This window comes from Callorhinus ursinus, unplaced genomic scaffold (genome assembly GCF_003265705.2).
Source record: "Callorhinus ursinus isolate GAN/ISIS: 27379988/994484 unplaced genomic scaffold, GSC_fseal_2.0 scaffold25, whole genome shotgun sequence".
NCBI lineage: Eukaryota > Metazoa > Chordata > Mammalia > Carnivora > Otariidae > Callorhinus > Callorhinus ursinus.
Window position 1 is genome coordinate 39,337,037 of NW_027397087.1, and position 12,959 is coordinate 39,349,995.

Below are 12,959 nucleotides of genomic sequence, written 5' to 3' on the forward strand. Positions count from 1 at the left end.
AGGACTTCCAGGGGCCTGGCTGTGGAGTCATCATGAAGTGATGTCTGACTGTCATGAGCTCTCATTTGTGGATTATTCATTCTGCCTGGGAATTTGAACACAGTCCAGCCCTTCACTCCTCCCCTGCAGCTTCTCTGGGACTGGGGTTTTGGGGGAAGTGGGTCAAGACTTCAACGGTTTCAGGTTCCGTACTGTCACTATCACAGGGCCTGGCCTTGACTATGACTTCTCTGAGAGCCACACCTGGCCGCAGAGGAGACCTGGCTTCTCAGTGTGGCTCTGCTATGGGCAACCCACCATCGGGCTCATGGCAGGTCTTTGTTCCTCTTTGGGCTTCAGTGTCCTCATCTGTAAAATGGAAGGGTAGGACTGGCTGTTCTCTGAAGGCTCTCCAGCCCTGTCATGTAGGGGAGAATCCCTCTCTCTGCCTTGCCTGCCCTATCAGAGGATATGTAGTAGAGCGTGGGGACAGAGGACCTGGGTAGAATAGGAAGCGAGGAATGAAGCAGAGGAGGAGTCTCAGTGGTTCCCAACTCTCTGCCTTGAGCAATTGGTTGACCAGGGTGTTGTTTATTGAGATAGGGAAGAAAAAGAGGCAATAGTGGCTTTGGGGAGGAAGCATGAGTTCAGTCTTGGATCCGTTGGACTTGAGGTGTTTAAGGGATGGGCCTAAGCAGCCAACATGGAGGTGAGCTTGGATTTGAACCAGGACTATCTGTATCAAGGGCCATGTTCTGTCTAGCACACCACCCCAGGCAGAGTGTGCAGTGTATAGTCGAGCTACTGAAGGCCAAGGAGGGGTCAGAGAGGGCTCATGTTCAGGGCAGGGCCAGCAGCTGGGAAGAGCAGTGGTGGGGAGTAAAGAAGGCTTAATCAGGGAGGACTTGCTGGAGAGGGCCACTGAATGTTATGTTCAATAGATACCAAGAGAGGGTGAGATCTGAAGGGGACTAGGGGAAGAGTCAGAAGAGTCCTTGAAGGCCATGTGCAGCAAGATGATGTGACTTGCCCAAAGTCATACAGCTTGTGACAGAGCCAAGATTCCAACCAGGTGTGCCTTACCTAATGGTTTCTATTCTCAATCAACCCCATAGGATAATGCTCTCAGGGCATGAGGCCCGGTCAGGGGAGAGGGGAGGGCCAGGAGCTATGGACTTAGTCTCTCTCAATTTAGACCAGTTTTCCCCAATCCGTGTGTGTGTGGTCAAATTCCAGATAAACGAAGAGACAACAGAGCTCTGACCCTGGAAGTCACAGAACACAAGAGCTGGGACTGTCCTAGTTTTAAGACAGATCTGACTCTAGGTACAGGATTGCACCCAGGTGGCCTGGGGGACTACTTAACACCTTCCAGCTAAGGTACACACAGAATCCCCCCTTGGCCCCCACACCCGTCTGTCACCACACCCAGAAGTCCATTAGCCGCCTGACTTTGGCACAGACGTTGCCAGCTGGGCTCCTCCTAAGAGGGAGCGCATCTTTGGCTGCACCCATTTTGCACGGAGGGCACTTACCAGACACGTCTCTCCTGGGCAGGAGGGGTGCAGGTCCCCGAACGGGGGGCCTTTCGACCTGGCTTCGCAGAAGGCCGGTCTGCCGCTTGAGGGGCTGGCTCACCAGGCAGAAGGCAGGGAGCGGCCGGGCACAGCGAGCGGCGGTGGGGGTGGCCGTGGTGAGCACCAGCAGCTCACAGTGAGTGCAGTGTCAAATGGGGTGCATTGCTCTCCATGCAAATTAAAAATTAAAATTAATCAAACACTCAAATTGATTTCCTTCCCGTCTGTTTGCTCTGCTGTGCCAGTCAGATGCCCGCCTGCTTGCCTGGTCCAGTTGAGCCCGACTCCAGGCCAGGGCTGGGCAGCTCAGGTGGCTGCAGAGGTCTCTGCAATGGGTCTCAGAGCTGCGGGCACCTCGTTCCCACCTTGGGAAATCGGGTAGGGGTCAACCCAACCGGGTGCCCCAGCCTGAGCCCGGGTGCTGGCCTTGGAAAGGGGGGCAGGCGGGAAGACAGCATCACTCTGGTCCAGAGGAAACACTCATGCTGGGCCAGGAGGCAGAACCCTAGGGAGTACTTGTGGGGCCATCATCAACAGACATTTTGAGGCTGGGCATCTGGTCCCTTCTCCAATCTCAGTTTCCCCATCTGTGGAATGGGGAGAGAGAGACCGATGGACTAAGTCCCTCCTGGTTCTTGTACTGGCCTATGGTTTGGGCTGGCCTTCCCTGGGGATGGATTCTCCTCCCCTTTGGGGCCCTGACCTCCCCAGCTGGGCCTTGACTTACCACTTACCACCGCGCAACTGTGGGCAAGTCACTCACCATCTCTGAGCCTCGGTTTCCTTCTGGGTAAGATGAGGATGATAATGCCGGTGTGTGGAGGTAGAAGAGCATGCAAGTGGTTTATTGGGATCAACACCCAGGGAGGGGAGGGAGGGAGGGAGGCGGAGTGGAGCAGAGGGCGAAGTGGGACTGGGGCACCTTCGCAGTACAGATCTATGGGCATCTCTGGGCCTCAGCTGCCTGCGGGGTTGACCTGAGTTGGGGTGAGTGTCAGGCCTTTACCCCTCTTTGACCAGTGGTTGGATGCAGCTGCCCATGGAAGGGCAAGCCTTGGGGGAGGAGGCGCTCGCTTCAGCTGAGGGGCAGGTACTCATGTGTGGTCTGCCAACCTCCCCACTCCCAGCAGCAGGGAGGGGTGTCTCAGCCTGCAGGGGTCTGGGAAGGGCACTGTGGGGCCCCCTGCACTCTGCAGACAGTTGAGGGAGGCTGGTGTGAGGGTTCCCTGGAACTGGGTTGTGAACCTGGCAGGAGTCAGCTTATAGTTCAAATGCAGTTATTCTGTGGAAAAGGCCTTGGGAACCCCCTACTTTCTTTACCTTCTCGGCCAGACACTCACCAAGTCCTGTCTCTTGACTTCCTAAGTATCTACCCTCAGACTGCTCCACCTCGCCTGCATCTTCTCACCTGGGTGACCCCCATAGCCTCCTCTCCAGGCTCTAGTCCTCCAGTTTCACCCCCTCCAATCCATCCTCCTCAAAGAAGCTGGAGGGAGTATCCACAAATTCTGATCTGGTCATCTGCCTCCCCTTAAAACCCTTCAGAGTCCAATCATCCTCCCATGACATCCAAGGACCTTGGTGACCAGGCCTGATCCCCTGTCCTGCCACCTCCTAGCAGTGTAGCCCCCTGGACAGGGTGGGTGTTTTCTAATTTTTCTGCAGTCCTCCCTCCCTCCCTCTCTGCATTCAAACATCATCCATGTGGCCAGGACATACTCCCTGGAACCCTGCAATGGCCAGGCCTGGGCTGGTGGGTGTGGTGGGTGCCAAGGAATCAGAGGTAACCCGGACCCAGTTGTGTCCTTCCATCCCACCCCCACATTCCTCCTTCCCTAGCCCCCCACCTTCTCCCCCCTGTGAATTCCTATGCTCCTTCAAGGGCAGCCATTCCATGGCCCTTTTGGGAGAGCCAGATCAGGCTGATGCCAGCCCAGGTGAAGGCAGTGGGCTCCCCGCTCACCTCTGAGGCCCGAGGCCAGGCTCCAGGGGCTCCTGACTCTCAGTTCTATAACCCTGCCAGCCTCCAGTGCCCCCCACCCCAACCCGTGCCTACTCCAGAACTTGGAACCTTGGCCTTACTCTGTGGAAGTGGCTGTTCAAGTGCCTGTCTGCCCAGGGCCTGTGAGTCTCCTGAGGACAGGGCCCCAGGGGCGGCCTGGCACAGAGCACACCCTCTGTGAGTGGGAGCCGAATGGCAGGTCTGCCTCCCTCCTACCCCCAGCCCCCCGCCATAGCTTCACAACCTCCCAGGTCCCCAAACTCCCCCTACCCCACTGGCCTCCCAAACTGCAACTCCAATCCCATCTCTCAGGAACAGGATGCCCAACATCCCCCCTCCTGCTGCGTGTGTCTTTGTCCCCCAGGGGTGATGATCTCAGGTTCCCAGGAGGATGCTTGACAAGGGGTCAGTGCCCCTGCCAGAGTAGCTGGAGCCTCCAGCTTACTTTATCCTCCCTCCTACCTAGGGAGATACAAGAAGTAAAGAATTATACCCTTTTACAGCTGGGAAAACCAAAGGCCCAAGGATCCAATTCAGCTTGGGACCCGCTGCTGGCCTAGAGCCTTCTCATCTCTCCTCCATTCCTGAGCTTACCTTCCCCAGCCCTTCCCAAATGGAGTATTCCAAGGGGCTTCCCGGACCCTCACCCACTCCCCACATCAGATGTCTGGGAGTCCCCATTGGCCTGTAAGAGCTGAATTGGATCCTTGGGCCCCGGAGCCCTGGGGCCTGGAATCCGGCTCTGGTGGGGTCATTTTGATTGTTTTATCTTTTCCATCCCCTTGTTAAAGGGTGTGACCAGAATCAACCAGAGATGGCAGAGAGGACCAGTCCAGTTGCTGCTTGACAGTGATGGGGGACAGGAAAGGGCAGGTATCACCCAGAGTTATTTAGCCAGTATCTGAGTGGAGGCTGAGCCTGGGTCTCCTGTCCTCCTCACCGTGCTGCCAGGTTGGCTGTCAAGTCTGAGTTCCCAGCATGCCCTACCTTGTGCTAGGGTCCGGGCATTAGGAAAAAGGGTTAGAAATGGTCCCTAGGGGCAGGCTGCCGAGTGATGGGCTGGGAAGCAGTAGGAGTTGTGGGACACTGTCCTCTGCTTCACATCTCCAGGGCCAGCCCAGAGCCACCAGGCTAAACTCCCAACTCCTGACAGGGCCCACTAGAACCTGTGGTCCTGGCTGCATGCCACCTGCAGCCCCATCTTCAGTTGTCTCTTCTCATGCTCTGACCACATGGGCTTTCTCTCCTTCCTTTCACTGCAGGGACTTTGCACATGCTGTTCCCTCTCTCTGGACTCCCTACTCCTAAAAATTAACGTCTACCCAACCTTCTGGGGCTGGGTCAAATGTCACATCCTGCCTTTTCCTGATTTCCAAGACCAGCCTGGCCCTCCACCCACCAGCCCCATAACTTCATAGCACTTGTCTGAGGTATAATTCCACATCTCTTTGCATGGTGGTTTGAATTCTTTTTCTTCCTCTAGACTCTAAGTGCTCTGATATGTATTCCCCACACCTGACACGGTGGGGAGTAAGCCCTCAGTAAATGTGGAAAGAGGGGCGCCTGGGTGGCTCAATCGGTTAAGCGTCTGCTTTGGCTCAGGTCATGATCCTGGGGTCCTGAGGTCGAGCCCCACCTCAGGATCCCTGCTCAGTGGGGAGTCTGCTTCTCCCTCTCCCTCTGCCCTTCCCCCTGCTCATGCTCTCTCTCTCTCTCAAATTTAAAACATTTAATTAAAAAAACAAAAAAAACATGTTTATGGAAAGAATGAAGAACAACGGCTCTCAGTTAAAATCCTGGAGCTTCACACTGAACCTTGGTTTTTTTCTTCTCTGAAATGGAAATGATAAACCAGGATCAGTGTGAGGACCAACCAGTGAATGAAGACTCCTGACACAGCATCTGTTAGGAGTAAGGAGGATGCAAGAGGTTGCTGTAGGCAGGGGGTAGTTGAGGAAAGCTGTTTAGGGGTGGAAGAACTTGAGATGTGGATGGATTGTGTCAACCAAGTGGTAGCGATCTGTGGGGAAAGACTGGAGGTGGGGAGATGGATGTGAGATGCGCGGAGGCAGCCTGGCCGGGTGGGGCCGTTCTCTGAATCTTGAGTGACCCTATTTATTTTTCAGCCTGACCCCGGAAAGCAGGGGTTGGCTAAGAAGGCAGGAAGGAAATGCCCACTGCCTCCTGGGACTCCGTGTGGGTCAACCAGCCCCGGGCAGGACCTGGCTTGGTGACGGGGTCTGGCACACTGCCAGGGTCTCCCCCACTGGCCTACGGAGATAGCTGAAGATAGCAGAGGGGCCCTGGACCGGCACCTGCAGGGGCACTGACCCAGCCCTTGTGGCAGGAAGCAGCCCGCCCCCAGCCTCTGGTGAAGGAGCTCCTTCCTGGAGCTGCCCACACTGGCCCGCCCCCGGCCTCCGGCCCCCAGCCCCCAGTCGCTGTTGCTGTGGCAGCGGAGAGTGATTCCCCTAAGTGGGCCCTTTCATTATTCTTGCCTCACCTCTCTGTAAAGCCTGCTGGGAGCCAGAGGTGGCAATAACTCCTGGTCACCAGCACAAGGGCAGGGTACAAGGGGGTCCCAAAGACACCTCTGTACCTGCCTGCCTCTGTGCAGAACTCTTGGATAGAGGGCTGAGGCCTGGAGCTGCTGAGGGAAAATAAGTGAGTTATGTTTAGTGCCCCTCTGGGACACACCTGCTTGCCCCCATACTTAGGGAGGAAGGTGGGGCTCAGAGAGGGTGTGCTAATTATCTGAGGTTGCACAGCAAAGCTGGGCGCATAAATTCCCAAGCATAGACACAAAAGCTGCGTGGCTCAGCTCCCAGAACAGTGAAGTGGGAAAAATGGACTGGAATTGTTGCTCTGCTTGGATGTCAGGCACTCCGGGGAAAGGCTGTTTGTCTGTTTGGCTTCCCTGGGGCCCACCTGGAGGCCCTGGCAAGACTCCTCAGGAGGTGTGTTGAGCCAGATCAGGCAACAGCTGTGAACTCATCTCCCCTGAGGACCCCAGGAAGTCTGGTACGAAGGCAGAGGAGAAATGGTCGGAAAAGGAGGGAGCAGGAAGACAGTAAGGGCCTTTGGGATAGGCCATAAAGCCAAGCTCAGGTGTGGGGAAAGAAAAAGACATTTTCTGAACGCCTACTGTGTGTTGGGTCATTTCTGTGCATTATCCATTTTTTTAAGAATTTTGTTTATTTATTTGAGAGAGAGAGAGAGAGAGTGGGAGGGAGAGGGAGAGAAAATCTCAAACAGACTCCGAACTGAGCACAGAGCCTGATGCGAGGCTTAGTTCCATGACTGCAAGATCATGATCTGAGCCAAAACCAAGAGTTGGATGTTTAACCCATTGAGCCACCCAGGCGCCGGGCGCCCCTCTTTTTTCTTTTTTTTAAAGATTTATTTATTTATTTATTTTAGAAAGAGAGAGTTGGGAGCGAGGAGGGGAAGAGGGTGAGAGAGTCTTAAGCAGACTACTCACTGAGCGAGGAGCCTGACTCAGGGCTCAATCCCACGACCCTGAGATCACCACCTGAGCTGAAACCAAGAGTAGACCCCTCAATGGACTCTGCTACCCAGGTGCCCCTGTGTGGATTATTCTTTACGAATTCTTCACCAGCCTCCTTGGTGGCTGAGTATTTTTATTCCCATTGCATAGAGGAGGACACTGAGGCTGGAAGTGGCACTGGGTATCACCGAAGTGTGGAGTCTGTGCAGGGTACCTTGATGGGGGGGTGCCAGAGTCTAGCACTCCCTGGACTCCCATCACAGCCAGAGCAAAGCCTGGGCTTCTCCTACTTCCAGCTCTGGTCAGCAGGGGGAGACTGTGCTGCGTCTGGCTGCAGGAATACAGAGGTTGGGATTGGGTTTCCTAGGAGAGGAGAGGAGGTCCCTTTCAAAAGCTCCTGGATTTGGGAGCCCTTAGCCATGCCTCTGTGATAGCTGAAAGATGGGCAGAGCTTCTGCCTAGATTCGCTAAGTGGCAGCCCTGTTGCTGCTCGAGAACAAAGTTGAAACTCAACAATTCAAGGCTCTTACGGCTTCTCTTCCCTCAAATACACCCATCCTTCCCTATTTCCCACTACCATGTCTTCGTAAATGCTCTTCTCTTGGCATGGGATGCCCTTTCTGTTCCTTTCTGCCTGGCCAACTCCTACTCATCTTTCAATACTTGGCTTCAATGCTACCTCATCCAGAAGATTTCCTGGACTTCCTCCACCCCCAAAAGTCCATCATACCTTCTATTCTTTCATGTTTTTAAGGGCAGGAATGTGTCTAAATCATCTGTGTGTTCCCTAGCATAGGATGGGGCACATAATAGATGCTTAGTAAATAAATGGGCAACATGCATCCCTCTGTGGAGGTCGGAGAGCAGGGGTTTGTCTGGGGTGGAAGTAGGCGTGGGGGACACGGAAGATGAAATGCTCATGCATTGGGACTGTTCAGGATCAGGCTGACAGGGAGCCTTAGGGATGAACTTAAACTTTATTTCCCAGGGGCATCATGAAGGTCCAGGGAGATCTTGGATGTAAAAGTGTTCTGTAAACTGTAGTGTGCTGTCCCTGGTAGGTCCTTGTACCTTTCAACTTTGCCTTGTTCCCCTGATGAGGGTGGGGAGAAAGGTCAAAGAATGAGGGAGGGGGCAGACCAGGCCTGGTGGGGGTGGGGTGGCAAGGAGTGCAGCCTCCGCTGTTGCCCCAGCTGTCAGAGGCAAGGAGTGGGTGGGATTCCAGGTGCTGAGGGCCTGGCTTGGGACTCCCTCTCCTATAGGATCTAACACCGTATCAGAGTTCGGCATGGCCCCAGAGATGATGTAAGCCAATGTCCTTCCAAGGAAGGGTAAACTGAAGCCCAGAGAGAGGTAGGCATTTGTCCAAGGTCACACAGCAGGAGTGGGAGGCCATCCTATGAGCCCTGTCCTCCCAGCATGACAGGTGCCCTCATCCTGGGCTCAGATCCGGACAGCTGTTTCCCTGATCCCTCCTCCTGGCCCCCGCAGTCTCGGCGCCCAGCCCGCACTGCCCCACACCCTGGCCTGCCCCTAGGCTTAGACGCCAACAAGCATTGCGCGCCCCTTGGATGGCACGGTCCGGACAGCTCCCGACCGCCCTTCCCCTTGACTCACCTCCAGCCCGGGAGGGCCGGGATCAACCGCGGCGGAGAAGGCGCCGCCCGCGCCGCCCGCACCGCCCGGGGTTGCGCCACAGCCCGGGACCGTTCCGGCGCGGCGACGCCGCTCTCCTTGGCGCCCCCGGGTGGGGCAGGTCAAGCCCGGTGCGCTATCCCTTTAAGCCCGGGCGAGACGGGAGCTGTCAGCGACAGCCGAGGCTAGCGCGGGACGTCGCCGCCCGCCAGGCCAGAGCCAGGAGCCGCGGAGCGAGCGGAGAGCGGAGGTGGCGGCGGGCCCGGGGCGCAGCAGGTCCCCTCGCCGCCCGCTGAGCTCTCGAACCCTGGGCCCGGCGAGGCGGGCGGCGCCCAGTGTAATGCGGAGAATGTGAGAGGCAGCGCAGGGCTGTGGGGAGGAGGGGGCGCGAAAGAGGGCGGCGGCTAGAGAGACGGAGAGACAACGGGAGAGATAGAGGACAGGGAACAGGGAGCGGGTGAGAGAAAAGAGAGGAGATAAAAGGAGAGGCAGGGACAGGAAAGGGGGGCAGAAAGGAGCGAGAGAACACGCGGCGCAGGCGGCGGCGCAGGCCAGGAGGAGAGGGCCGGCTTCTCCGGGTGGGAGCGCCGGAAGCCAGAGTTGGGCGCCCCGGCCGGGGTTCGGGCTGCGAGCGCAAGCCGCGGCCGGGCATGGTGGGGGAGCGGGGACGCCCGAGGGGCCCCCTCTGGGAGCGGCGGGGGACCTGAGGCGGGGCCAGCCGGGAAAGGGACGCAGGGCCACCCCACAGGCCCCGCCGGCCGCTCTCCGGGGGCTCCGGCGGGCCGGGGCACGGGGGCCCTTTGTGAGCGCCCCAGGAGTGCGGAGCCCGGTGTGCGGCGGCGGGGATGTGTGCGCGCCCGGGGGGTGCGCGCGTGTGTGCGAGTGTGAGCGCCCGGGCGTGTGGGAGCGCGCGTTAGGGATTCTGCTTGCATCGCAGCGTGGAGAACAGGAGGCAGGAGAGGGGCGCGCAGGGGAGCGCGGGGCCCTCCCGCGCACACGCACACGCCGCGCGCGCGCGCACACACATACACACACGCACACGCCCTCCCTGGCTTGCTCGCTGCCGCTGCCACCATCTCGGAGCCGAGCCCTGCGGAGCGGGAACCCGAGCCGGAGCGGGAACCGGAGCGGAGCAGAGCGGAGCCGGGGAATGCGGTCCCGGAGCGGAGCGGCGCGCGAAGTGCGCGCCCGGGACGGTGAGTGTGGCCAGGCCGGGACGCTGCGGCGGGGCCGGGGCCGCGGGGGCGCAGGCCGGGGAGCTGGGGTGTCTGCCCGCCGGCAGCGCCGCGTGCGCGGCCTCTGATTGGGCGGGAGCCTCCGGGGCAGCAGTGGGGGTGGGGTGTTGGGTGCGCGCCCGTGGGGGGCGTGCACGCGCGGAGATGGATGGGGCGCGCTCGGCACCCCAGTCCGTGACCGCGCTCCCGCCCGCTGCGCGGCCCCGCCTAACCCTCGCCTGCCGCCGGAACCCCGGCGACTTGGAGCAACTTTGTGTGTGGGGGGAGAGGAGATGGAGGCGTTTTAATGGTGGAATTCCGGCCTTGCCTTCCTGAGAGAACGCGAGGGAGGAATGGGACTGGGGCGCGGGCTGTGCCGCCCGGCGGGCCGAAGGGTCCGTCTCCACCACCCCATCGGCGCAGCCGCCGGCTCTCTGGGACGCCAGTCCAGCCCCGCGGCGTCGCGCTGGAGCCGCTCCCGGCGCTGGGACTCCTGTGACTCGGCCAGGGTCCGGCGGGACCGCGCGGCGACAGCTTCCAGGCCCCGGGGCCGCAAGGTCGTCTTTGCAGCCAGGCTGAGGACACAGGGCTTGAGGTGGGGAGTGGGGAGACGTGCCTGTGTGTACGTGTGTGTGTCCCCGCGCCTTCTGCTGCGTGGGACAGGCGGCTGGAAGAAGGGAACTGCCAAAAAGGGGCATCGCATTAGACCTGGCCCCCAGGAGCTCCCCAGGGGCCAGGGGTTGGAAGGGGAACCTCTAGGTCCCTGGCCTGGTGCACCCCCCCACCCCGATGCCTGCTTTGCTTGGAGCCGTGCCCCTGTGTGCTTTACTATGCATTGGGGTTGTGCCTGGGCTGTGCCCCCCACCCCCCTTCCTGAGCCTCCTTCCACGCTCCTGTCCCGTTGCTGGCTGCCTCAGGGAACTTCCTAGGCTCCCTCCCCAAATGGCAGCCCTGCCCCTGCAGAGGATAGGATGAGGAGATGTAGCCCCAGATGGTGCCCCTGAGAGGGAGGAACCACGTGTATACCCTCCCCCCCCCAGTGAGAGGCCCAAGGAAGGGTCAGAGGTCAGGACTTCCCCTGTACAAATCCTCCTTGCTTCCAGAGCAGTTCTTCCTCCTCTAGGAGGTCTTCTCTCATGGCTCCTTGAATCCATCCTTCCAGCCTGGGCTTCTGGGCCGGAGCAGCTGGGTTCCCCGGCAGTCCTTGTTTCTGTGCTCCCTCCTGGCACTCAGTGTGTGAGCCCGTGGGGATCAGAAGTCTTGTTCTCAGCCTACATGTTAGCTGGAGGAGTGTGATGCTGGACCAGTATCTGCCTGGCTCTCTGGGTGATGGTATTATTTTGTTTGACCAGCTTTTAGGCTTAAACCTTGCTTCTAGTTCATTATCCTTCTGTAATCTTATCAGCCACCTTGTGAGAATGCAAGGCCTATGGGCACACTGCCACTCCATTTCACAGAGGAGGGTTTTGAGGCAGAGATGGAGCTAGGAGAACTCCAGTCTCAGGGCAGCCCCTTTCCACTGGGCAGGTAGCCTTTAACCTGGTCTTTGGTGAGGTGGGGTGGGGCTCTGACTGCTTGCTGCTGGAGAGTCTCCCAGGGCAGCTGTCCTGCTGGCTGGGACCAGCACCCTCCCCAGATGGGCAAGAACGTGGGCACAGCCACTCTTAGCCTGGTTCTCCCTGGCTTGACTTTTTGGCACCTCTTGACCGCAGCTTCATTAACCTTTGCTTCTTAGAATTGAGGCCAGAGTCTATCTGGGCTCTGCTTCATGCTTTGCAAACCTGATTCCTGTAATCCTCAACACTGGGATGTCTGTATCATTCTGGGGATCAGAGGGGTTTCCCCAGCCCAGCCTGGCCCTGTAGGCTAGGCCCTGGCCTTGTCCTTTTGCATGGGCCCTGGAATCTTTCCCACTGTCCTGAGATCTCCATTCTAGAGCCCCATCTGGGCCAGAGAGCTCACCCTCAGGGAAATGGGTTCCCCACAGACGTCTAAATGTGTACTGGGGGAAATGGAGTCTGGTGGCTATTGGGACCACTTCCTCTCCGGGTGGCCCACCTGAGGTACAGGAAGCTAGAATAGCTCTCAGCCCCAGTCAGTCTTCTCTGAGCCCTCTCCCGCCCTCCACATGCTGACCTGATGGCAGCCTGGACTCATCCCCAGGGCCACTTTGGTCCTTAGAGCTCTCTGGGGCAGGGAGAGCTGTTGCCCAGGAGTGACCAAAGCTCCTCCTGGCGTTGGGGGTGCTGTTGCATCCTGTGGTGGCTCCTTTGGCCTCTTTGCCGGCTTCATGCTCCGGCAGCCTCTCCCTGCCTCTCCTAATCCCTTTCTGCCCTGCTCTCAGGGGCCTTTCTTACCCAGTGTTTCTCTTGTTTCTCTCTCCCCCTCTCCATCTCCCTGTGGCTCCCTGAGCTCTGCACTTTTGCCTTCCTACATGTTGACTGATGCTCTGGTTGACTCCCAGGTGGCTGGAGCATGGCCAGGTGCCTTCTTGGTCCCACCCCTGCTATCCAGGCTCATTTTAGTCCCTCGCCTGGCTCTTCTGGCCCCCTTCCCACCAAAGGACTCCAGCAGGCTGAGCCTGCCATTTGGGGTCACGAGCCATGGGGAAGGAGAGAACAGGGTGCCTCTTTGGCCCTCGGTCTCTGCTATCAGGGGTGTGAATCCCAGCCAGGTGCTCCTGGTCCCTACTCACTGCCTGCTTTAGGAAAAGCCACTCCCCCTCAAACCTCCTGACCAGTGCGGTCCCTCCTTTCCCTCTCCAGTCAGTCCCTGACTCTGCCATGGGTGTGTTTTAAATTAGAAAGGTACTATATTCTAACAAATTCAGTGATAAGTTGTTGGGTAGGCTGGGCCTTGGGGTGACTTGAGGGGGAAAGGTTACCCCTGACCACTCAAGCCTCCTTTGGGGGGAATTGGGGACCACTCTGGCCAACCAGAGTCTCCTCCACAGGCTTCTGGGTCTCAGACATCTGCTCCTGAGAACCATGCCTTGGCCTTGCTCCTCACTGCGTAGAGTCCTGCAGTGGGGGCTTGCTCCACAT

The 12,959-nt window shown here is 58.4% G+C and overlaps 1 protein-coding gene across 7 annotated transcripts in view; it reads left to right on the plus strand.

The window, feature by feature from the left end:
• Window positions 1-8,833: 8,833 nt before the first annotated feature.
• LINGO1 (leucine rich repeat and Ig domain containing 1) overlaps window positions 8,834-12,959 on the plus strand; it is a 191,265-nt gene continuing 187,139 nt past the window's right edge. For 4 of the 7 annotated variants that reach the window (XM_073877398.1, XM_073877400.1, XM_073877401.1 and 1 more), the window contains exon 1: window positions 8,892-9,897. The gene's annotated coding sequence lies outside the window, so the exon portion shown is untranslated. Of the gene's footprint in view, window positions 9,898-12,959 lie in introns of all 7 variants that reach the window. The other 3 variants (XM_073877399.1, XM_025884279.2, XR_012373721.1) reach the window with 2 other exon arrangements.